The sequence below is a fragment of the Balaenoptera ricei genome, chromosome 9 (assembly GCF_028023285.1).
Source record: "Balaenoptera ricei isolate mBalRic1 chromosome 9, mBalRic1.hap2, whole genome shotgun sequence".
In the NCBI taxonomy this organism is placed as follows: domain Eukaryota; kingdom Metazoa; phylum Chordata; class Mammalia; order Artiodactyla; family Balaenopteridae; genus Balaenoptera; species Balaenoptera ricei.
In genome coordinates this window covers 66450052-66473624 of record NC_082647.1, presented here as the reverse complement: position 1 = coordinate 66473624, position 23573 = coordinate 66450052, and the positions used below count along the sequence as shown (strand labels likewise).

Genomic DNA, 23573 nt, shown 5'->3' with positions numbered 1-23573 from the left:
CCAAATCATACCCTTGGCCCTTGATGTACTGATAATCAATTTTTACTGTCATTATAGTCATCTAGAAGAAAGGGATGAGAAAATGATGTATCTCACATATAGGCCGTCATTCATCATGTTGCAAATCATACTGTTTCACTCAATGAGGAATTCTGAATTCTTCACCTTCCTATGCAAGGTCAATTCTGGATATAAAATAACAAGGAACAATTAAGAATAATAAATGAATAATGACAAAAGTATTAAAGATTAGTCTTTGTTTAGTTTACAATCTATAACATATTATATTCCAACTCTTAATTCACTTATACCAAAAGTATATACCAAATTATTATATGTAGTAGAAAATATATACTAAACCTTGCTTAAGAATCTTTAAAAATTCTGTAGCTACTCCAAGATTGGATATGTCATTACTTTAAACCAGTGGCTCTCAGTGGGGATGATTCCTTCCCTTCAGGGGACATTTGACATTGTTTAGAGATATTTTTGTTTGTCATAACTTAGAGTGTACTACTGGCATCTACTAGGAGGCTAAGGTTGCAGCTAAACATTCTACAATGCACAGAATAGCCCCTTTTAACAAAAAATTATCTGGCCCAAAATATCAGTGATGCTGAGGTTTTGGAATCCTGATTTAAACAAATATGCATTAAGCACTTCCTGTGTGCTTGATATTGTGCTTAGGAATATTTGGGGATACAAAATATGCCAGGTAATCAATACATTCAAGAAGCTGGAAATCTCAGAGAAGAATTGAGTTGAAAGTCCAAATAATGATGATAGCAAATTGAATAATATATCACAAAAAGACAAAATAAAGCCATAAAGGCTCAGTAGAGCCCAACTAACACTTTCTTGGGAACTTAGTTTTACAAAGATTACATCAGTTATGTATTCTTTTTGTTTGTTTTCTCAAAGTAGATAATTTTTGTACAAGGTTACAAAATATTAAATGTACAGAAGAGTACTCACTGAAAAATAAATTTCCCTCTCTTCCCTTATCACCCTGACCACAACTTCCTTTTCCCAAAGGCAATACTATTTCTATTTTTTTTAATAGATTCTATCCACGGTATTCTATTCCTTTAAAATAAATATATATCACATTGCATGGATGCATTATAATTTATTTAATCAGATCCCTATTGAAAAACATTTAGATTATTTCAATTTTCTGTGATTGCTAACAAAGCTGAGATGAATATATTCTTGTACACAACTGAGTGTGTATCTGGAAGATTGGCTAGAAGTAGAATTTACATGAAATTTTTATTTTGAAATTTTTTTTCCTAATTGCCCCCTGTGGTAGCCAGTCTCCAAGATGATCCCCAGTTATCCTTTTGTCCTGAAATACATGCTTCTGTATATCCCCCTCCCACATTGAACAGTGCTGACCTATGTGACCAATAAGATATGGAGAAAATGATATGTGACTACAGAGCCTAGTCATAAAAGACATCACAACTTCCACCTTGCTTTCTTTTGGATCTCTGGCTGTAGAGGAATCCAGATGCCATGTCACGAGGACACTCAAGCAGCCCTGGGAGAGGCTTATATTTAGACAAACTGAGGATTCCCACCAGCAACCAGCACCAAATTGCTAGCCAGGTATGTGAGTCACTTTTAAGAGTGGATCATTCAGCCATCATCAAGCCTTAAAATGACTGCAGCCCTGACTAACATCCTGGTTGCATCCTTGTAAGGGACCCTGAGCCAGGACTGCCCAACGTAAGCTGCTCCCAAATTTCTAATCTAGAGAAACTATCAGAGAAGATAAATGTTTATTGTCATTTTTAAGCTTCTAAGTTTTGGGGTAATTTGTTATGTAGCAGTAGGTAACTAATACATTCTTCATGGAAGTTGTTCCAATTTATACTTCCAGTAACAGTGTATGACAGCACCTGATGTCCTCTATCTACCCTTTCTAACACAGTGTGGTATCATTTTTTTTTTAATGCTTTACAATGAAATAGGTAAATGATAACATGTCATTGTCAGTTGAATTGCACTTTTTTAGTGTGATTGAACATATTTTCAAGGATTATTTAAGAATTATTTAATTCAATATGGTATCTATTCACATACTTTGCTCATTTTTCTACTAGGTTGTTGGTTGTTTTCTTATTTAGTTTTAGGAACGTTTCATATATTGAGAAAATTTGCAATTTTTATGTGATACAAGTTGCAGATGTTTTTTTCTCCTTTGGGTTTTTAAAAAATGATTTTTCAAATAAAGACATTTAAAATTTTTTGTAGTAAAAATTTTCAGCACTTAAAAAATGATTTCTGGACTTTGTGCCACGTTTTTATTTATTTATTTATTTATTTATTTATTTATTTATTGGCTGCGTTGGGTCTTTGTTGTGGCATGCAGGATCTTCATTGTGGCATGCGGGATCTTTTTGTTGCAGTGCACGGGCTCTTCGTTGTGGCATGTGGACTTCTCTCTAGTTGTGGCATGCAGTTTTCTCTCTCTAGTTGTGGCGCGTGGGCTCCAGAGCACGTGGGCTCAGTAGTTGCGGCATGCGGGCTTAGTTGCGGTAGGATCTTAGTTCCCTGACCAGGGATCGAACCTGCATCCCCTGCATTGGAAGGCAGATTCCTTACCACTGGACCACCAGGGAAGTCCCCGTGCCACATTTTTAAAACTCATCCCATTTCTGAAGTGACTTTCAAAATCCTACCATGGATTTTCTAGTACTTCTTGGTATCCTTTTTTATATTTAAATACTTAATTCATTTGGAGTTTATTTTCTTTTAAGGTGTAAGGTAAGTATTCTGCTTAATTTATTTTCTTGTTCCAAATAGTCATTCAAGTTGTTGAAACACCAATAATTATGAACCAACCTTTTTCCTAATTTGAAATGTTTTCTCTCTTTTATACTAAATTGCATTTGTATTTGGATGAATTTCTGGTCTTAAATATATCTAGTATATTCTGCTGGTTGAGCTCTCTACCTACATTATGTTACTGTAGGGCTACATTGTTTTCATGATATACTAGTTTTCAGAATGATCCTCACTCTATTTACTCATTCACTTCAGTATTTATTGAGCACTTGCTGTATGCCAGATGTTTTAAGTGTTCAGGAAAAGGAGTTTCTATCTTCGTGAAAATACACTTCCTAATGGAGAAAACAATCAACCCTAAAACAAATCAATCTATGATATGAAGAAAATAAATCAGTGTAAATCCTATATTTTATATAGGATTTTCAATGATAGTTTCTCTGAGGAGGTGACATTTGATGTGAAACTGGGATGGATGTGATTTTATAGAGTAAAAGCATTGCTGGCAGATGTGACAATGTGTGCTTAAAATGCATATTTGAGGAATATTACTGGAGAAAAGTGAAAAAGTAGGGCAGTGGTAGAAAATATGTTCAGAGAAATATTCAGGTCCTAGAATGCCTTGTAGACTCTGTGAAGAACTTTGAATTATAAGGGTGTAGAAAAGCCATTGCAGCAGGTCAGTGATGGGATGGGATCTGATTGATGCTATCAGAGGAACACTTATTGTTTTAGGGACTAGAGTAATGGGTGGGAGGGGGGTGAGTGAGTGGAGGGCAAGAGTGGAAGCAGGCAGTCCAGTTAGGGTATTTCAGTAGCCCAAATGAAAGATGATGGTGGCTTGGGCCAGCCATGGTGGTGGCAAAGGTGCTCTGAATCCAATAAAAACTTGTGGAACAGCTGGTATAATTTGCCATAGAATCAACTTGCCTTACTAGAAAAAAAAATCCCATATTTATTTTAGTAGACACACATTAAAATTATAAATTGACATAGGCAGGATTACTATCCTTGTATTCTTCAGTATCTTTTTTAAACTCAGAAATGTAAAATGTATTTTCTATTGATTTACATCCACAGTAAAACTTTAAAATTTCCTTCAAAGACATCTTTCTCATTCCTTGTTCCTTTTTGGTCTTTTTTGTTGTTCTTGTAAATGAAGTTGTATCCTTTATAATATCTTCTAACTGGTTGTGAACCAGCATCAACTGCCAGACATGTGAGAGAACAAGTGTTCATACTGTTCCTGCCTGCAGGAACCTGATCATTGTGGAGCAGAGAAGAGCCATCCCTGATGTGCTCTGTCTGAATTCCTGACCCACAGAATCTATGAAGATAATAAATAGTTGTATGGAGTAATTTGTTACACAGCCATGAAAACTGGAACAGAAGTGCATTCTCTCTCTTCAATTTATATGATTCAGTGAATAGAAGTTGGATCCCCTTATTTTGAATTGGATCCCCAATTATTTTTATGGAGGTATAACATTGGAAAAATGAACCAAATGTAAATATACAGGTCAGTGAATGACCAAAAATGAATACTTGAGTGACCAACATCCAGGAAAAGAAGCAATGCTCAAAAATGACTTATCTATGTTTTGTTTTTTTTTCTTCCATTCATCCTTGCCTTCTACCACATGAGGTACAGGTAGGCTGTCACTGCTTGCCCACTTACTCTTTCTCCCTTATTATAAACAAATAATATTTGGTTTTGTATCTCAGAATGAGATGCTTATATTTGGAGAAGTGTATTCTACCAGCAGGGTCAGGGATATACAGCTGGGTGTAACCATTCTCCACATTTTCTTGCATTCTGCTTGACCTATGCTACTTTTGGCAGTCCTTTAATCTGTTCTGTTATTGTTGGCAATGAGGTTCATATATCTGTTCTTTCCTAGCATTTTTTGAGGGGGGCAGTGATTTCTGATAAAAGAATAGACAGACATTGGAATTATTTATTTAAATAATAAACTTTATTTAAACTTTTAAAAACTTTTATTTAAACTTTTAAAAATGGCATTTCTTATGGTATAGCATGTAATCTTGGACTTGAAAAGTGGATAAGATTTTGAGAGGTGGAGAGGACAGTGAAAGGGGTGCACTTAGAGATAATCGTACAGGATGAGAACAAACAAAAAAGCATGGTGTACAAATGTAGTTAGCAACCTATTACTAAGTATTGAAAATGAGTTCAAATTATATTACAAAGCTATAGTAATAAAAGCAGTATGAGATTGGCATAAAAACAGACACATAGGCAATGAAACAGAATAGAAAGTCCAGAAATAACCCCATGGTCAATTAACTTATGACAAAGGATATACAATGGGGAAAGGAGAGTCTTGTCAATAAATGGTGTTGGAAAAACTAGACAGATACATGCAAAAGAATGAAACTGGACCCCTATCTTACACCATACACAAAAATAAGCTCAAAATAGATTAAAGACTTGAACATAAGATCTGAAACCATTAAATTCCTAGAAGAAAACATAGTGGTTAAGCTCCTGGACATCAATCTTGGCAATGATTTTTTGGATCTGACAACAAAAGCAAAAATAAACAAGTGGGACTACATCAAACTAAAAAGCTTCTGCACAGCAAAGGAAACCATCAACAAATTGAAAAGGCAACCTACTAGTGGGAGAAAATATTCACTAATCATATATCTGATAAGGGGGTTAATATCCAAAATATATAAAGAATTCATACAACTCAATTGCAAAAAAATCTGATTTTTTAAAATGGGCAGAGTATCTGAATAGATATTTTTCCAATGAAGACATACCAATGGCCAACAGGTACATAAAAAGGTGCTCAATATCACTAATCATCAGGGGAATGCAAATCAAAATCACGAGATATCACCTCACACCTGTTACAATGTCTATCCTCAAACTGACAAGAGATAACAAGGGTTGGTGGGGATGTGGAGAAAAGGGAACCCTTGTGCATTGTTGGTGGGAATGTAAATTGGTATAGCCACTATGGAAAACAGAATGGAGGTTCCTAAAAAAATTAAAAATACAACTACCATATGATCCAGCAATCCCACTTCTGGGTATGTATCCAAGGGAAATGAAAACAGGGTATTAAAGGGATGTCTGCACTCCCATGTTCATTGCAGCATTGTCTACAATAGCTAAGACATTGAAACAACCTAAGTGCCCATCAATGGATGAATGGATAAAAAAGATGGAGTATTATTCAGCCATGAGAAAGAAGGCAATCTTGCCATTTTTGACTACATGGATGGTTTTTGAGGGCATAATGAATGCTAAGAGAAATTAGTCAGACAGAAAGAGACATACTGCATGTTATCATTTATATATGGAATCTAAAAACAACACAAAAAACCCATATAAACAGAGAGTAGAATAGTGGTTGCCAGGGGCTGGGGAGTGGGGGAAATAGGGAGAGGTCGATAGAAGGGTACAAACTTTCAGCTGTAAGATGAATAAGGGAGTAAGGTCTGAGGACCTAATGTAAAACATGGTGACCACAGTTGATAATACTGTACTATAGAAATTTGCCAAGAGAGTAGAACTTAAATGTTCTCATAAGAAAAAGAAAGCATGAAAGAAAAAAAAAGAAAGGAATAAAATGAATTAGTAATATTGCTAGGCACCTGGAATAGAGGACTCCTATACTGACCTATCCTGTTCTCAAGGAGGTCAGAGTATGGAGGGAGCAGCAATCACCAGTGTTTGACTGAATTCATGAATGATCATGAGGATCAATTTAGTCTGGGGCCAAGTTCTAGCTGAATCTCAGTGTTACTCATTAACAAATGTGTAATTCAGTAAACAAAGAAGGCGTTGTACATATTATATATGCCACATCTTCTTTATCCACTCAACTGTTGATGGACACTTAGGTTGCTTCCATATCTTGGTTTTTGTAAATAATACTACAATGAACATAGGGGTGCATGTATCTTTTTATAATACTGTGTTAATTTTCTTTGGATAAATACCCAGAAGTGGACTTGCTGGTTCATATGGTAGTTCTATTTTTAGTTTTTTGAGGAACCTCCATACTGTTTTCCATAGCGGCTGCACCGATTTACATTCCCACCAACAGTGTACTAGGGCTCCCTTTTCTCCACATACTCACCAACATCTGTTATTTGTGGTCTTTTTGATAATAGCTATTCTGACAGGTGTGAGGTGATATTTCACTGTGGTTTCGATTTGCATTTCTCTGATGATTGCTCTGTTGAGCATCTTTTCATTGTCATATTATTTTATATTTCCACTGAGCGTGTTCAGAAGTTCCATTTGTTACGCATCTTCATCATTATTTGTTAATTAGCTATTTTAGTTGGTGTTAGCGTGGTATATCATTGTTTTAATTTGCATTTCTCTGATGACTAATGATGTTTAGCAATTTTCTTGTCCTTATTTGCTCATTATTCATATTTTTTCTTTTGGTGAAATGTATGTTCCATTATTTTGTTCATTTTTAATGGGATTGTTTGATTTCTTATTATAGAATTTTAAGTATTCTATATATATGTGCAAAACATTCATTTATCAGCTACATGTTTCTCTACTAATGTCCTTTTTCTGTCTCCAGGTCCAATCCAAAATACTACAATGTGTTTAGGCATCATGTCTCCTAGTTTCCTCCAGTTTATGGAATTTTCTCAGTAGTTTCTTGAGAGTTTTAAAGATTACTGGTTAAATGTTTTGTAGAATATCACTCAATTTGGGTATAGCTGATGTTTTCTCATGATTAAATTGAGGTTCTGGGTCTTGAGGAACAATACCACATAGAGGAAATGTCTTTCTCACTGCATCCTATCAGATGCACATGATACCAACATATATTATCACTGGTGAGCTTAACCTTGACCACTTGTTTGACAGTGTGCAAGGTTTCTCCCCTGTAAAGTCACTATTTTTCCCTTTCCATAGTCTATTCTTCACAAGTGAGTCATTAAATCCAGCCCAGACTAAAGAGTAGAAGAATTGAGCTCAATTTTCTGGAGGGAGGAGTATAAAAATTTTTGTGTAGGTGTTAAAATGACCATAATAATTAATACATAATTTTTGGAGGGGATACTTTGACACTATGCAACTATCCTGTTTCTCCTTAAAGTTTTTTCCTCTAGTTTTAACACTCATCAGTGTAACTTGTTTGCAGCATTTGTTACTGTTGTGTTCTTAATGGTGATTTTCTATTTCTCATACTTCTATATTTAATCTTTGGAATTCTTCTGTAAGGAAGGTTTGTTCTTTCTCTCCCATTTATATGTTTAATTTGTTTATTTAAAAGTTTGGAAAACTTTTTCTGATAAGGTTCAGATAGTAAATATTTTAGACTCTGAAGACTAGATTTTGAAGGAAAAATCAAAAGTACCTATTACTCTAATAACTTGCTCTAAGACATTGTTCCAAACTTTGCAACCTTTTGTGATTCTGGCATCTGTGGTCTACTCTTAATTGTGTGTGTGTAAAAGAGCATTTCATAATAAGACATATCTTTTTAAAAACTGAGACATTTGAACATTGTCTTCTGGATACATTTTAATTAATGGAAGGTAAAATATGCTCTTGAGAGAACTTGGTGCTGTTTGAAGAGTTGACAATTGGAAGATATTTTTTCTTAGTGGAAACACAATCTCTTAAAACCTCAGCCAACTTCAGATGTGGGTTCCTATATTTTATAGATGATAAAACTGATGCTTGGAGGACTTAAGTAAATTTTGTGAGGTCATATATAGGGCTGGGACCAGAATCTAGACTCTAACACTAGTGAGCTGTTTCTTCCATTATCCTTTGCTGCCACATACAAGAAGAAATGACTATGTGAGATAAAAAATGTAAAGTTAAGCTAGTCTTTTAAAAAGCTTTACAACTATAATGATTTGAGCGATCATTACATATAATATTGGAAAAAGAAAATCCTTGTCTATTTGGTGATTATGACTGCTCACTGCTGGGAAAGGTGGCAAGCAATAAAGAAGTGTACAGAAACAAAACATGAGCTCTGGCTACTATTTGTTTCAGCAATTGTCAGGAAAGATGAATTAGTACGAATTCCCCAGAGGTGGAATGATATGTAAGACTAATAAAACGATACCTGATGATTCCCTTGAAGAATGAAAGAATAACCTCATAGAAGAATCAGAATTAACAAGAAATGAGACCAATCTTTCACAGCACCATGAAGGTTAGAAAGATAAAGCTGTGGTACTCCAAAAGCCATGAAATTACTTCTAAAGGCAATAATCGATTTAGTGGGAAACATTAGAAAACTACAAGTCAAAAACAACATCAACAAGAATGGTAATCCCTGGAGGTCACAACCATTGAACAAAATGCCTGCTAAATCCTGTTTCCCTCCCCCTGCTCCTCAGCTAAGATTGATTCTATGCTGAATTCTGAGCCTGAAACAACTGTTTCCTGAGAAGTCTTTTCACTTACTAAGAATTACCTTTCCTTCCCTGCTTTTTTACAAAAAAGGAAGGGAGGGAAGGAGGGAGGGAGAGAGGAAGGGAGGGAGGGAGAGAGGGAGGAAAAGAAGAGGGAAAAAAAGCCTACCATTGTCCATTTTCTTCCTTATTATTTTCTTTACTTGACTGGTTGATCAAAAGACCTTCAATGAAATAGATTAGTTCAGCATTCTTGTGTTTCTCACAATACTATAATTGTGTAAATCACAAGTAATGATTTTCTTGATCATTTCAAGTCTTTTCTGAGTAATATACATTGCTCTATGCTCTGATAATCTACATTGACTCTCTTCTCACATTCGATTGTCAATTGGAAAATTTCAGTCCATAATTACTTACTAAGTTTGCACTTTGTTATGCCCTGTGGATACTCAGGTGGAAGATCATCTCAGTATTCAAGCAAAAACTGATGTCTAGTTAAGTAGTTCCTTATTCCGTTTGAGAAAATCTTTTTCCGTGTGAGGTAGAACAACTTTGGACATCGGCTGGGGAAGTGTAGCCAAGTTAGAATGATAATTTACTGTATTTTTCTAAGTTTTGTAAAATGAATACATATGATCTTTGATAATCATAGTAATATTAACCTTTTTAAAAAAATTAAAGACATCAAAACAGAAATTTAGATGATTAAAAATGAGAAAGTGTGAATATATTTTATTTCTTTAATTTTATTATACATTTACTTATACATTTAGTTTTCGTCACATAATAAATACACCTCTTTGAAGGAACAGTTGATTCTTCCATACACTTCTCCTCCTCACTCTCAAGTCCCACTACCTAGAGATGAGCACTTCCAATTATTTAATTCATTGTTCTAGTGCTTTAGTTCATATTTCTAAATAACATGTACATACTGATACTTCCTGATTTTCAGTTACAGATATCTACTGAATTCTTTTTTTTAAATTAATTAATTTATTTAATATATTTATTTATTTATTTATTTGGTGGCACTAGGTCATAGTTGCGGCAGACGGGCTCCTTAGTTGCAACTTGCCAGCTCCTTAGTTGCAGCAGGCGGGCTCCTTAGTTGCAGCTCGCCAGCTCCTTAGTTGCAGCATGTATGTGGGATCTGGTTCCCTGAGCAGGGATTGAACCTGGGCCCCCTGCATTGGGAGCTCGGAGTCTTAACCACTGCACCACCAGGAAAGTCCCTATTGAATTCTATTGGATGAGGTTTTACTACTTCTCTTTGGCTCCTCCCCTCCCATCACACACAGTTTCCCTCTTCCTGCAGTTCCAATACACATATTCATAATTGTTGGTTAAATCAATATTTAGCATTTGCAATATTTATGCATAAGTAAATATTAATCACAACAAAGGCTGTTCATTTTCTGGCCACATAAAATATACCTTTGGTTTTCTGGGAAAGAGACTGTGTTGACTCGCTCCTATTGGTAGCTTCTGGCTTCTCCCTGTGGTAACACTGACTTTTTTTTCCAGTCACCCAAAGAAAACACACTTCACAGTGAAGTAGTGAGCAAAAAAGATTTTACCAAAGACTCGTTAGGGGAGGCTTTAAACGGGCATGGGTCATATACTATATGCCACAAAACATTTTTGCTTCTCTAAAAATCTCCCTGAGAAATCAGTTTCCATGTCTTTTTTCTAGGTTGCCTGACAGTGAAGATCTTTCTGTTTTCCCTCCCTCCTAATAATTTATGTAATTCCCTGTGCATAGAGCTGTCTCTAATTCTCCCACCTTTTGCTTTGCCCCAGTCCTTTCTGACGGTATGTATTTTAGTTTTTCTCAGGCTTTTCATCCTCAGAGACAAACTATGACATCAATGGCATGTCTGTGAAAGAGCTTTGTGTCAGTCAGGATAGGCTAGGTTATTCCCTGGTAACCAATAACCCCTAAACATCAAGTACTTAATATTAAAAAAAATTTCTTGCTCGTGACACACGCCCAGTGAAAGTTGGTAGGAGGCGGTCTGCATCAGGTTGATTTATGCTTCCATGATCACGGCCACAGCAGGAAAGGTAACACATGTCATTTTCACTCATATTTTATTAGAAAAAACAAGGTCTTCCCTGGTGGCGCAGTGGTTGAGAGTCTGCCCGCTAATGCGGGGGACGCGGGTTCGAGCCCTGGTCTGGGAAGATCCCACATGCCGCGGAGCAACTCGGCCCGTGAGCCACAATTACTGAGCCTGCGCGTCTGGAGCCTGTGCTCCGCAACAAGAGAAGCCGCGATAATGAGAGGCCCGCGCACCGCGATGAAGAGTGGCCCCCGCTTGCCGCAACTAGAGAAAGCCCTCGCACGGAAACGAAGACCCAATACAGCCATAAATAAATAAATAAATAAACCCAAAGTTTAAAAAAAAAAAAGTCACATGACTACGCCCAACTTTATTAGAAAAAGCAGGTCACATGTTCACACCTAACTTTATTAGAAAAAGCAAGTCACATGTCCATACTTAACTGTAATACTTACCCTACTGTGTGCCAAGAAGGACACAGTATATTTTATATTTTAAAATAGCTCTAATGACAACCTTAACCATTATAGTGGGTATAGGGACTCTCAATACTGCAAACAAAGGAGACTCTTACAAATAACATATATATATACATATATAGTTATTGTTATTGCTATATATATACTATTCATAGAAAAATCTCTTGACAAAATTCAACAGAATTTCATGGTTTCTTTTATATTTACATTTCTTGGGAGTTGCTGAGCTTCTTGAATCTTTGAGCTTATGTTCTTCTCCCAAAAACTTGCAAAATGTTTGCCATTTGCATTAAATATTTTTCTGCCCAGGTCTCCTTCTACTTTCTTTTAGAGAGTCCCGTTGTTATACTGTTTGATACTGTCCCACAGGTCATTGCAGCTCTGTTCATTATTTTTCAGTTTATTCACTGTTCATTTTGAATAATTTCTATTAATCAGTCTTTACATTCTTTAATAATTTCTTCCACTATCTCCAGCAATTTTTCATTTAAATTATTGAATTTTCAGTTCAACGTTGGCATTTTTTGTTTTCACTTCCCTGCTGGGTTCTCTTTCTCCTTACTCATTATTTTCTGATTTAAATGAAATAAACATTTTACTTTTCTGCTTTAAACATATTTAAAATAGCTTCCTTAATGTCTTTGTCTGCTGAATCCAACATAGTTGCCTGATCATCACTGATGTGCTTTAGGGATTGGTGCCCATCCACTCAACACCCAGGCACCTTTATAGAGATAATTCTATCTGGTCCTCAGTTGCCTGATCACTCACAGAAATGGTGAAATCACAGAACTGACCACTGCGGAAGAGGGCCTCTAATGGCCACCCCAGGAAAAGTCTGAAGTACAGTAATCTGGACTCAGCCTGAACTAATGTTGCTTTTTCTGGGATCTGCTAACACATCTGTTTCTCTTGTACAGACAAGAAATGACTGTTAGGGCATTGGCGACTCCTTTTCTAAGCCATTAGATTGAACTAGTCTCTATCTGGAATGAGAACCTATCACTCTAAAGTCCCCTCTTTAGTCAGGGATCTTAGTTGGATTATGGGGCCAGGAGGGGACATTACAACTTTCCTTATGTAGTTAAACATTAATTGTGAGTCTTAAATACCCAAGTAAAGGACCACTCATTTGGGAAGTAGGTAATGTGTCATAAGTTTCATCTTTGGAGTAGATAATTAGTCATATACATTTTACCACCTCGGTGTCTGGGGTCCACCTCTATGCATCAGTTTTTTGTTTTTTGTTTTTTATAAATTTATTTATTTATTTATTTTTGGGTGTGTTGGGTCTTCGTTTCTGTGTGAGGGCTTTCTCTAGTTGCGGCAAGCTGGGGCCACTCTTCATCGCGGTGCGCGGGCCTCTCACTATCGCGGCCTCTCTTGTTGTGGAGCACAGGCTCCAGACGCGCAGGCTCAGTAGTCGTGGCTCACGGGCCTAGCAGCTCTGCGGCATGTGGGATCTTCCCAGGCCAGGGCTCGAACCCGTGTCCCCTGCATTGGCAGGCAGATTCTCAACCACTGCGCCACCAGGGAAGCCCCAATGCATCAGTTTTATAGCATACATTTTAAAATTACCTTTTAAAAGATCATTTTCACTTTTAAAAAAGTGAAAATAACTTTTTTTCCCATTACATGTATTTTGATGGCTTCTAGGACAAAGGAGGGCCCAATTAGCCTGACTCACTTCTAACTCATCCATTGGATCACCAGTCTAATAGAGGAAAATGTAATCTCCCTTACCTTAAAACGTCTTCAGAGAACATTCTTCTGTGAGTTTACCTTTAAATTCATTAATTATTACATTAACTTAAAGTAATATAAAGGCTATTTAAATTTTTCAGAAGGTGACATCCCAACTTCTGAGAAATGAAAACGAATCTAAGGCAAAACCTTAATTATTACATGTATATTTGGTTAGTTAACGTAATGCATTTAAGTTTTAATTATTAAAAATCTAAAATAAAAATTATTTAATGCTGAGAACATTGAAAACACTGAATATAAATTTATCTCAGAGAGTAAAATTCTAGTCAGAAACTGAATATCAACTATTAAATATTAACTTTAGGGTGTTGAAAAAAGGATATTAGTATAATGGTAATCTAGGCATTTACTCACAGCAGAATGAATATATTTCTGATTGAGAGTAACTATCATTTCAGGTCCAGTAAGCAAATATATACTACCCATTCATTTCATGCAAACCTCTGACGAGCTGCCTATGGAAACAGATGTCTCTCAGTTGCTCAACTAGGCTGGGTTCAAATTGGTGGCTTGGGGGTGAAAGGTTGTGGATTCTGTTATCAATCATCTAAGCTACCCATTCCTCCAGGAGCAAAGCAGTGGCTCAGTCAAGGGAGGGAAGAATTATTTGATTCAACTCATTAACACATTGTTAGCAAATATCAGCTTGTAAAAATATGAACAGCATTAAAAGTAGCTACTTTTTATTGTAACATATGGAACATATGTGAAGAAAATGTGCCAAATCCAACATTCTGCAAATTGCTATGAATTGTTAGTGAGAAGATTCATTTGCAGTTCCACGGCATTTCTTGCCTGTGACTGTCAAACAATGGCAGTATGATGGATTTAGTTACCCCAAGCAGATCTCCCATGAATACAGTCTCTGGCCTCTGTCAGATAATATTACAGACCTGACTTTTACACTCACTGTTAACATACTTGTGGAATAAGTTATTTTAGCTTTCTGCCACACTATTTTTTATTTCTTTGTATTAAATACACAATAGAGAGTAAAAAATGATTGTGGATATATAGCTGGCCGAGAAGTCAAGAGCTGCAGTTTGGGATACTCGTCGCTTCATGGGGATAGCTCACATGCATAATTTCTGAAAACAGAATACAAAAAGATGAAGACAGAATATAGTCTCGTGATTAGCTAACATTAAATATTCAATAAAAATGTGAAATGTACTCTTGTGCTTTTCTCTGAGATAATCTGAACTTCTAAAACACTGTGACATAATACCTTTTCTGAAAGGATTCCAAAATGGTTTCAACTGCAATTTTATGCCAAATTTATCAACTGCTTACTTTGTGCCATATAGCGTTCTAGAATACAGAAATGGACAAACCCAACAAGTTACCTAGCACTGTGTTACTTATATTCTACTGAGAAGAGAGAATATAAATGGATAAACAAATGATAATGATAGTTTTAGTAAGATAAGTGAAATGGGAGTCATGCAGTTTTATACCTTAGATAGGTTATTCATAAAAGGCCCATATGAGGAGATAACGTGTGAGTAGAAGTTTGAATACAAAAACAAGTTGTGAGAATATTTAAGGTAAAAATCATTTCAGACAGAAAGGACAATTAAAGGACCATCATAGAGAATTTGCTTGGAGTGTTCAGGAACTGGCAAGAAAATCAGTGTGTCTGGAGAAAAATGAATGAGGGAAGGATAGGCAGGCTATGAGATGAGAGTTATCCATGGGCTAGATCATTTGGGACCACAAGTTATATAAATGCTTTGGGTTTTGTTCCAAGTGTCATAGGTACGGTTAGAAGGCTTAAGAGCAGGGAATTGATAAATTATTTACCTGTTAAAGAACTTCTCTGGCTGTTGTGTGGAAATAGACTCTAAAGGGTTAAGAATTGAAGAAAAGAAGCTATTACAGTAGCCCAGGCAAGAATTCGTGATGAATGGAACCAAATGACTATAAGAAGTAGTATTCCTACTTAGGACGTAATTAAGGCTGATAGGATTTTGAGTCCAAGAGGAACAAAGGCATCAAGAATGTTTCTAAGAGGTTTTACCTGATCAGCTGGGTAAATGGTGGGGCCATTACCTTAGTTATGGAACATTAGAAGAGATGCTGTTTTGAATAGCAAAGTGTTCAACACTCTATTTTGGACAGGATAAATGTATGAGAAGATGCCTGTTGGATCACTGTATTTATTTTCTATGCTGCATGACAAATCATCACAAACTTAATGACTTAAAACAACCCAAATTTATTATTTCACAGTTCCTGTGGGATTGGAGTGTCTTGCTGTGGCTTAGCTGGCTTCTCTGCAAGCCTGGAAATAAGCTATGAGCCATCTGGGTTCTCATCTGGCAGCTTGATTGGGGAAGGATCTGCTTCCAAGCTCACTCAGATTGTTGGCAGACTTCCTTTCCCTGCAGCCTTAGAAGTTATTGAATCTTGCTTCTTTAAAATCAGCAAGGAGAGCAAGACTCTAGAGCAATCAGCTAGTCTTACATAATGTAACATAATCGCAAGAGTGATGTGCCATATTCAAGTCACAGTCCTGCCCACCCTCAAGGGGAGGGGATTCTACAAGGGCATGGAAGCCAGGATGTGAGGATCTTGGGGACCACCTGAAAGTCTGTATACACCCAAGTGCATAAACTAAGTAGGAAATTGAATATATATTCCAGAAGGAATATCAGAGCTGGAGAGAGAAGCTTTAGAGTTATCAAGGTATTGATATTTCAAAGCCTTGGGTCTGGAGGAAAATATAATCAATAATGACATGGAAATGATAGTCATTTTGTGTCAACGGACATAGAGAGGGAATATTCCAATCAACTAGATTTTTTTAAAAGGTGCAGTAAATAATCCTAGGATCAGTTTTGCTACTTAATGGGTCAGTTCTTGTCTGCCTTAACATGGTCACTACTCTTAACTAATTGTTGGCTACTATCAGAGGGTTAGTATGTGCCACACAAATAATATGCTAAGAGTTTTTAAAAGGTCATCTCACTTTATCCCTGTAATAAACTAATGAGATAGACAATATTGCTATTTTTAATTGACAAGAAAACTAATGCTTCATAGTGCCTCCCTTTGTGTCCAACTTGCCTGGGTCCTGATTCCAAGTCTCCACTTCTGATCACTGATGGGTGTTCTTTACGCCTGCAGGGGTTTGCCGTTCTTGATTTGTTTTTGTCTTGTCCTCCATCCAGATAGTATCAAGTTACTTCCTCTCTCCCTTGGGAGCTGTCAACATATACTTTGCAGACTGCAATTGGTTCAACATTGTATAATAGACATAATCTTTTACAAACTTCAATCTTTTCTCTAAAGATTAAGATATCTGAGGAATTCAAAACTGAATTAAAGTAGTGCACAGGAAGGAATCAGAAAAATCTATTAGTTTGAACCTAAAGAAAGAGGAAGTCCAAAAGAAAAGAAGGAAGGTATTTTTGAGCACGAGAGAAAGAAGTAAACATATTCATCATTCTTACAATTACTATGCAAGTAGGCTATATGCATTATATATAAGAATAACCCAGGAATTATGGCTTGAAGAATGAATTTACTTTCTTAAATATTAAAAAAATGATGACGCAAAATATGTTTCTCGATTATAATGGAATGCATTATAGTATAAATTTTAGTTGATTCCTTTTTGTCATTTTGTACTTAGCTCCTGGTGAATGGTTATAACTAATACATATTAGACAGCGCATTCATTTACTGTGGTTCAAATTATATGTAGGATGTGGTTTAGTATATCTCTTTCACTCTAAGCATTGTTATCCTTGACCCAATATTAGCATTAAGATACGTTTCTACTGCATATTCAAATCAACGTGTACAAGTACATAGAAGATCCTTTTTCTCACTGAAAAACAGTCCGAGAAAAAATAATTACAGTTAAAAAAAAAAACTCTGAAATTTACATTAGCTTTTCCTATGGAAAACCTTGGTCTAATTTTTCTGCATAGATGTTTTGAAGAATACAACCTTAATGATTCTAGATATATGCAAATCACTTTTATATCAGAGGTATAGAGCATGTGCCTGTATAAAACTGCATGTTCATAAAGTCATTGTTGACCCTCTTATACTTGTTCATCATAGTAACCTGATCTAAAAACATAAGTATAATGTGTATGGTTGACTGTTCCTGAGAAGGCTTCTAAATAGCAAGCTTAGTTCCAATAAGTATTGTTGATGGAATACATTCCAGCCAAGACTAGTTCTTTATTTTACTCATTCTTTATGTAGTAGAATCTGGTGTAATTAGGGGAGAAAAATTACAGTCTCTAAATGCAAATTATCTCAATTTGTATGATATCTACCTATGCTAATTAGTTCTAATATTTTACAGCATTTACTCTGGAGTTTCTTTTACATTTTATTATGAAGAAAAGAAAATTGAATACCTAGCCTTGTTTTTTTTTTAAATTGTAATCATCTTTTCCTCATTATTTCGACTTCCAGTAATTGTCTAGAATTAAAAAAATGTTAACTCAGAACTATGCATTTGAGAGCTGACCCCTCAAAATACACAGGGAACAATCCTCCACAAATTCACACTGTAATGGGCAAGGATGTTGTAGACTGATACTAATTTTGCTTACCTTCCAATCCCCTGAAGGAGCAGAATAACGCCAAATACTACTTGGCCACAATTTCATGTTTTCTAACTTTTGAATCACATTGTAGGTACTTTCTAACAGCGTACTGAGGACATAGAAGCAGTAACAGGTTTATCGACAGTGGCTGGACAGTGACCAGCCATCTCACATTTTTGTGTTTTATAGGAAAACATCAGTGCAAGGAACCCAAGGCTTGCTTTTCTGGACTCATGAATTTTTTTTCCTGGAAGGAGCTATAATCTGTGCTTTAAAAAAAATATGGTAAGTGACTTGAAGAGATTTCACCTTTATGGGACTTTATTCAGCCTGGAGGAAAATTGAATTTAGACTTCAGGTAAAACTTAATCTAAACTACTTGGCCTGCCACACGGGCTTCCTATTCTTTATACTTCACTTCAGAGATTAAAGACAGTCTACATTTAGTAAAAGTATTCTACAGAGTTTTCCTTAACCTTCTTCATATTAGCATACAAATGTGCCTTTTTTGTGGGAATTTTGAAGATTCTTTGTATCCATTTCTAGTGCATATGGCAAACATAGGCGGCTTCAAAGTATTTACTAATCTGACATTAAATTAGTGCACTATATTATCTATGTGAAATTGTTTAAAACATGTGATATATTCTGATTTCATTCTGGATTTACCACTTAGAAAGTGGTGATGATCTTTAACCAGTATGACTAAAGAAGTTGGTTCAGTCTGTTCTGGCATATGTCCTTTAAATCTACATTGCTCCTGATCTATGTATTCTGAGTCTTCACTAAAATGACTTCGTGCTTCAAAGCCGTTACTATTAAGTCTTTGTACACAAGATTTCAATGTTAATTTTTTATTAATACACTTTACATTGTGGAATATTTTAGACTTGTAAAAAAGTTACAAAGAAAGTACAGACAGTTCCTGAATGTCCTTCATCCATTTTCCCTTTATATTGACATCGTACCTAACCAAGGCACATTTGTCAAAATGAGCAATTAGCATTGGTACTTTACTGTTAAAAAACTACAGACTTTATTCAGATTCTTCAATTTTTTCTAGGATCAAATTTTTATTCCAGGTTACACAGTGGTGATAGTCAATGTTAGTTTGTAAGCACCGAGGTTTTATCCATTGCTTTCCTCCATTATGCTCTAATTGGGCTTGCTTCATGGTCCTGAGAATGTCTTCATGTTCTTGATGCTCTAGTTAATAGTACACTCATTTGAATTCTCTGAGCTTAGTGGCTTGTGTGTCCAATTTGTTGAATTGTTGTTCTTGGCGGAATCCATAGCCATCAATGACTATAATGATGGTAGGATAAAGATGATGATGGCATAAAGAATATAGAGAAAGAGGTTTGGTTAAATTGTTTTTGGTAGATAGACCCTTTTCATGCATGAAATCTCAACTTACAATGTATCTCCATTACTGCAGTTCCATGAAAAGACCTAGGACATTTTAAACATTCACAAGGCAACAAGAATCAGGACAACAATTAATATCACACACAATCAGCCTTTGAAACTGAATGTATCAGTTTAGTTTTCCTAACCAATCAAAAAATAAGGTCATTCTTATACAAATTTGTTGTTTAGAGTTATTAGATTAAAAACCTTAAGAATTATACTTTTACATATATATATTTAACATTTTATTTTATATTGGAGTATAGTTAATTATCAATATTGTGTTAGTTTCAGGTGTACAGCAAAGTGATTTAGTTATACACATACATGTACCTATTCTTTTTCAGATTCTTTTCCCATTTAAGTTGTTACATAATATTGAGCAGAGTTCCCTGTGCTATACAGTAGGTCCTTGTTAGTTATCCATTTTAAATATAGCAGTGTGTACATGTCAATCCCAAACTCCCAATCTATCCCTCCCCCCACCCCCACCGCCCCACTTCCCCACTGGTAACCGTAAGTTCTTTTCTAAGTCTGTGAGTCTGTTTCTGTTTTGTAAATAAGTTCATTTGTATCATTTTTAAAAAAAATTCCACATATAAGTGATATCATATGATATCTCTCTAATATATTTCTAAAATGTATCTATTATATGTATTATATATAGATTTCTATATAGTACATATACATAGGTACATTTATACATAATACCTATACGTATATGCATGTATATAACTTACATACATTTAAAAATATTTAAGGGCTTCCCTGGTGGCGCAGTGGTTGAGAATCTGCCTGCCAATGCAGGGGACACGGGTTCGAGCCCTGGTCTGGGAAGATCCCACATGCCGCGGAGCAACTAGGCCCGTGAGCCACAACTACTGAGCCTGCGCATCTGGAGCTTGTGCTCCGCAACAAGAAAGGCTGTGACAGTGAGAGGCCCGTGCACCGTGATGAAAAGTGGCCCCCACTCGCCGCAACTAGAGAAAGCCCTCGCACAGAAACGAAGACCCAACACAGCCAAAAATAAATAAATTTTAAAAAAAAATTTAGAAGTGTAATCCTTAAGATTTTTAATCTGCTAACTCTCTAAACAAGTATATATATGACATATATATGCGCACACACACACACACACACACACACACATTTAGTGCTAGAAATTTTCCTCTCAGCACTGCTTTAGCTGTCTCCATCAAATTTTGATGTTTGATTTGCATTTTTAGATTACCATTTAGATTTATCTATTTTGTTTCAAGTGTATTCTGTATAACTTTTTCGTGGTTGCTGTATTACATTATATATATTTTTGTGCATATATGTGTGTTTGTGGTATATCTATACATTTGTATTATATCTATATATCTATATCTATGTCTATACTATGATATTTCCAGCCCCATCATTTTTATCTTCTCTTGGGACTCTGATGACAAGAATGTTAAAACTTTTGTTATAGTCCTACAGATCCCCAAGTGTCTATTTGTCTGTCTGTCTATCTATCTAGCTATCTATTTTTTTAAAAATTTTATTTACTTATTTATTTATTTATTTTGGCTGTGTTGGGTCTTCGTTGCTGCACATGGGATCTCTAGTTGTGGCTAGCAGGGGCTACTCGTCATTGAGATGCATGGGCTTCTCACTGCGGTGGCTTCTCTTGTTGTGGAGCATGGGCTCTAGGCATGTGGGCTTCAGTAGTTGCAGCTCATGGGCTCAGTAGTTGCGGTGCACGGGCTTAGTTGCCCCATGCCATGTGGGATCTTCCCGGACCAGGGATCGAACCCATGTCCCCTGCATTGACAGGCGGATTCTTAATCACTCTGCCACCAGGGAAGTCCCAACTAGCTATCTATATATTGATTGATGTGTAACATTCTCTTTGCTCTTCAAACTGGTTGAAGAGTTAGATATGAAAATCCATTAAACATTCGCCTCTATGAAGCGCAAGTAGAACTGAAAAAGAATATAATAATAGAGTAATATGTGGCTCTGTAATGAACAATATTTATATAGTTATAATGAGATAAGTGCTGTTATGGGCTATAAACCTTTATAATTAACCAATATTCAAAAGACAGAAAATTTATATTATTATTGAATAGAATGTAAATATTACCAATCTTGCAATAAAAATACAATGTACAGGTGGAAGAACTGGAAGATAGACTGAGGAGAGGTGGGAAAATTGTAATACCATCATCTTGCAAAGTAGGCAGTCAAAATATCATATCTGTGAATGACGGAATAAAAAATAAGATTTTAAACTGTTACTATTCCACAGTAACTGTGTAGGATAGGAAGTAGATGCTCATCAAACTTTTTTTTAAATACAGCTAATCTAAGTTTCTAGTTACCACTGCAGCTTGCCACAACGAATTATGGCCAGTAAATGTAGAAAGAAATAATATACACCATTTACTGGTTTCTCAAAATCAGGTCATGTTTTAATTTTTTACATTCTCCCCCATACTTTTCTTATGCAGCTTTATTTTCTCTGGGATGTCTATTGTCTTTCATTTCTCTTTTTGGAAGAAAATGTGTTTCCCTTCCTCACCATATCTTTATTATTTTCATCTCATTCATTCATTGTATTTCTTGGTATCCATTCCATTATTCTTCCTCAAGCCTGCTGACTTCTTATTTTGGTTTGAATACTCACTTCATACTTGGACTGTGACTTTCCTGTATAGCTTTTTGAATCTTCCCACAAGATTCTAGTTTGCTTTGTTCTGGCATTCTATACTTTTATAAAATCTGCAAGATGTTCTAAACTTATGAGTAAGAAGAGGTAATATTTGTGCCAAATTTGTCATTTTAAACCAGAAGCCCATGATAGCATTATAAATTACTCATGATTCAAATTAATAGCAAACACCAGGACAGGAAATAAATCATAGAAGTAATAGGTCTATATGATCCATTAATGCATGTAAAGATTCTGCCCCATTTTTATTCATGTTTGAAAAGATGAGGGTTTTAAAAATAATATTTATGTAGATTTAGTACAATTCTCCTAAAATCTGAATAGAATTGAATAATCACTGAAAAACAACTTTCAAAGGTTGAGCAAGTGGTGTTCTCATTTAGAAGAATTATTAATAATATTTCTCTTTCTCACAGTTACTGACTTAACTCTAACGCTTCTTAACTGAATCTTAACTCTAATGATCGCTCAAAGCTAGCAAGGAGTGAACGTGATGATGGTGAGAAGACATTTTAAATGCAACTGAGAGATTAATTCATTAGCTTATAAGTATTTGAATGTACAAAAATCTTGAGATCAGGTTCTGTATCAAATTAGTTAATGCCTTCAATGTTATTACTAAATTAAGATGCTAAGTTCTCTTCTCTTATCTTATCATTTGCTCCTTTATTACTGGAAAAGACAACTGTGCTAGCCTGTAAGATTCCTGTAGGCTTATACTAGAAATTTTTTTTTTTAACTTTCAGGGAAGTTTATTAAAGAGAAACATTGACTGAAACCATTGAACAGAGAGCATGATAACACAGAGAGGAACTTCTAATGGCCACTGGAGCCAACGGGTCCCACCACCCCCTCCCAGGGTCCCCAACAAGGTGCCTCTGCTACACCCCACCCGGCGGCCCTCCATCCCCCCACAGTCTCCCTTCCTGAGGGCCCCGCGGGTGGCCTCTCGCCAGGACGATGGGTGCCGGCAATGCCTGCTCCCCCCGGGGCAGCCCCTCCCCCTCTGGCCCACATGCCCAGGGCCTGGCCCTGCCCTATGGCAGGCACAGGACAGTCCCACAGCAGGACATGCACCACTGAGCCAACGGCGTGGTGTCCCAAGGAACAACAGGGTGGCTGTTAATTGTACTGCTAATTACTTTCACATTTCCAAGTAAATTCCTATTCCAGTGCTGTGTTATCTAGTTTGGGATCGCAAAGTATGATGGAATGTTTCCCAATTGATTTTACAAATAGCAAAATTCAGTCTTGAATTGGATAAGTACAAATATATGTGATCAATACCATTCACAAACTTAGAAACTGAAGCTTATTAAATACAATTATTACTATACAGAAATCTGTTGCATTTGTATACACTAATAACAAAGTATCAGAAAGAGAAATTAAGGAAACA

General features: G+C 35.9%; 1 long non-coding RNA gene across 1 annotated transcript in view; it reads left to right on the top strand.

The window, feature by feature from the left end:
• LOC132371535 (uncharacterized) overlaps window positions 1–23427 on the top strand; it is a 60992-nt gene extending 37565 nt beyond the window's left edge. Inside the window, exons 2-3 of the long non-coding RNA XR_009504868.1 lie at window positions 18250–18345; window positions 22921–23427. This is a non-coding gene — a long non-coding RNA (uncharacterized LOC132371535). The remainder of the gene's footprint in view (window positions 1–18249; window positions 18346–22920) is intronic.
• The last annotated feature ends 146 nt before the right edge of the window (window positions 23428–23573 follow it).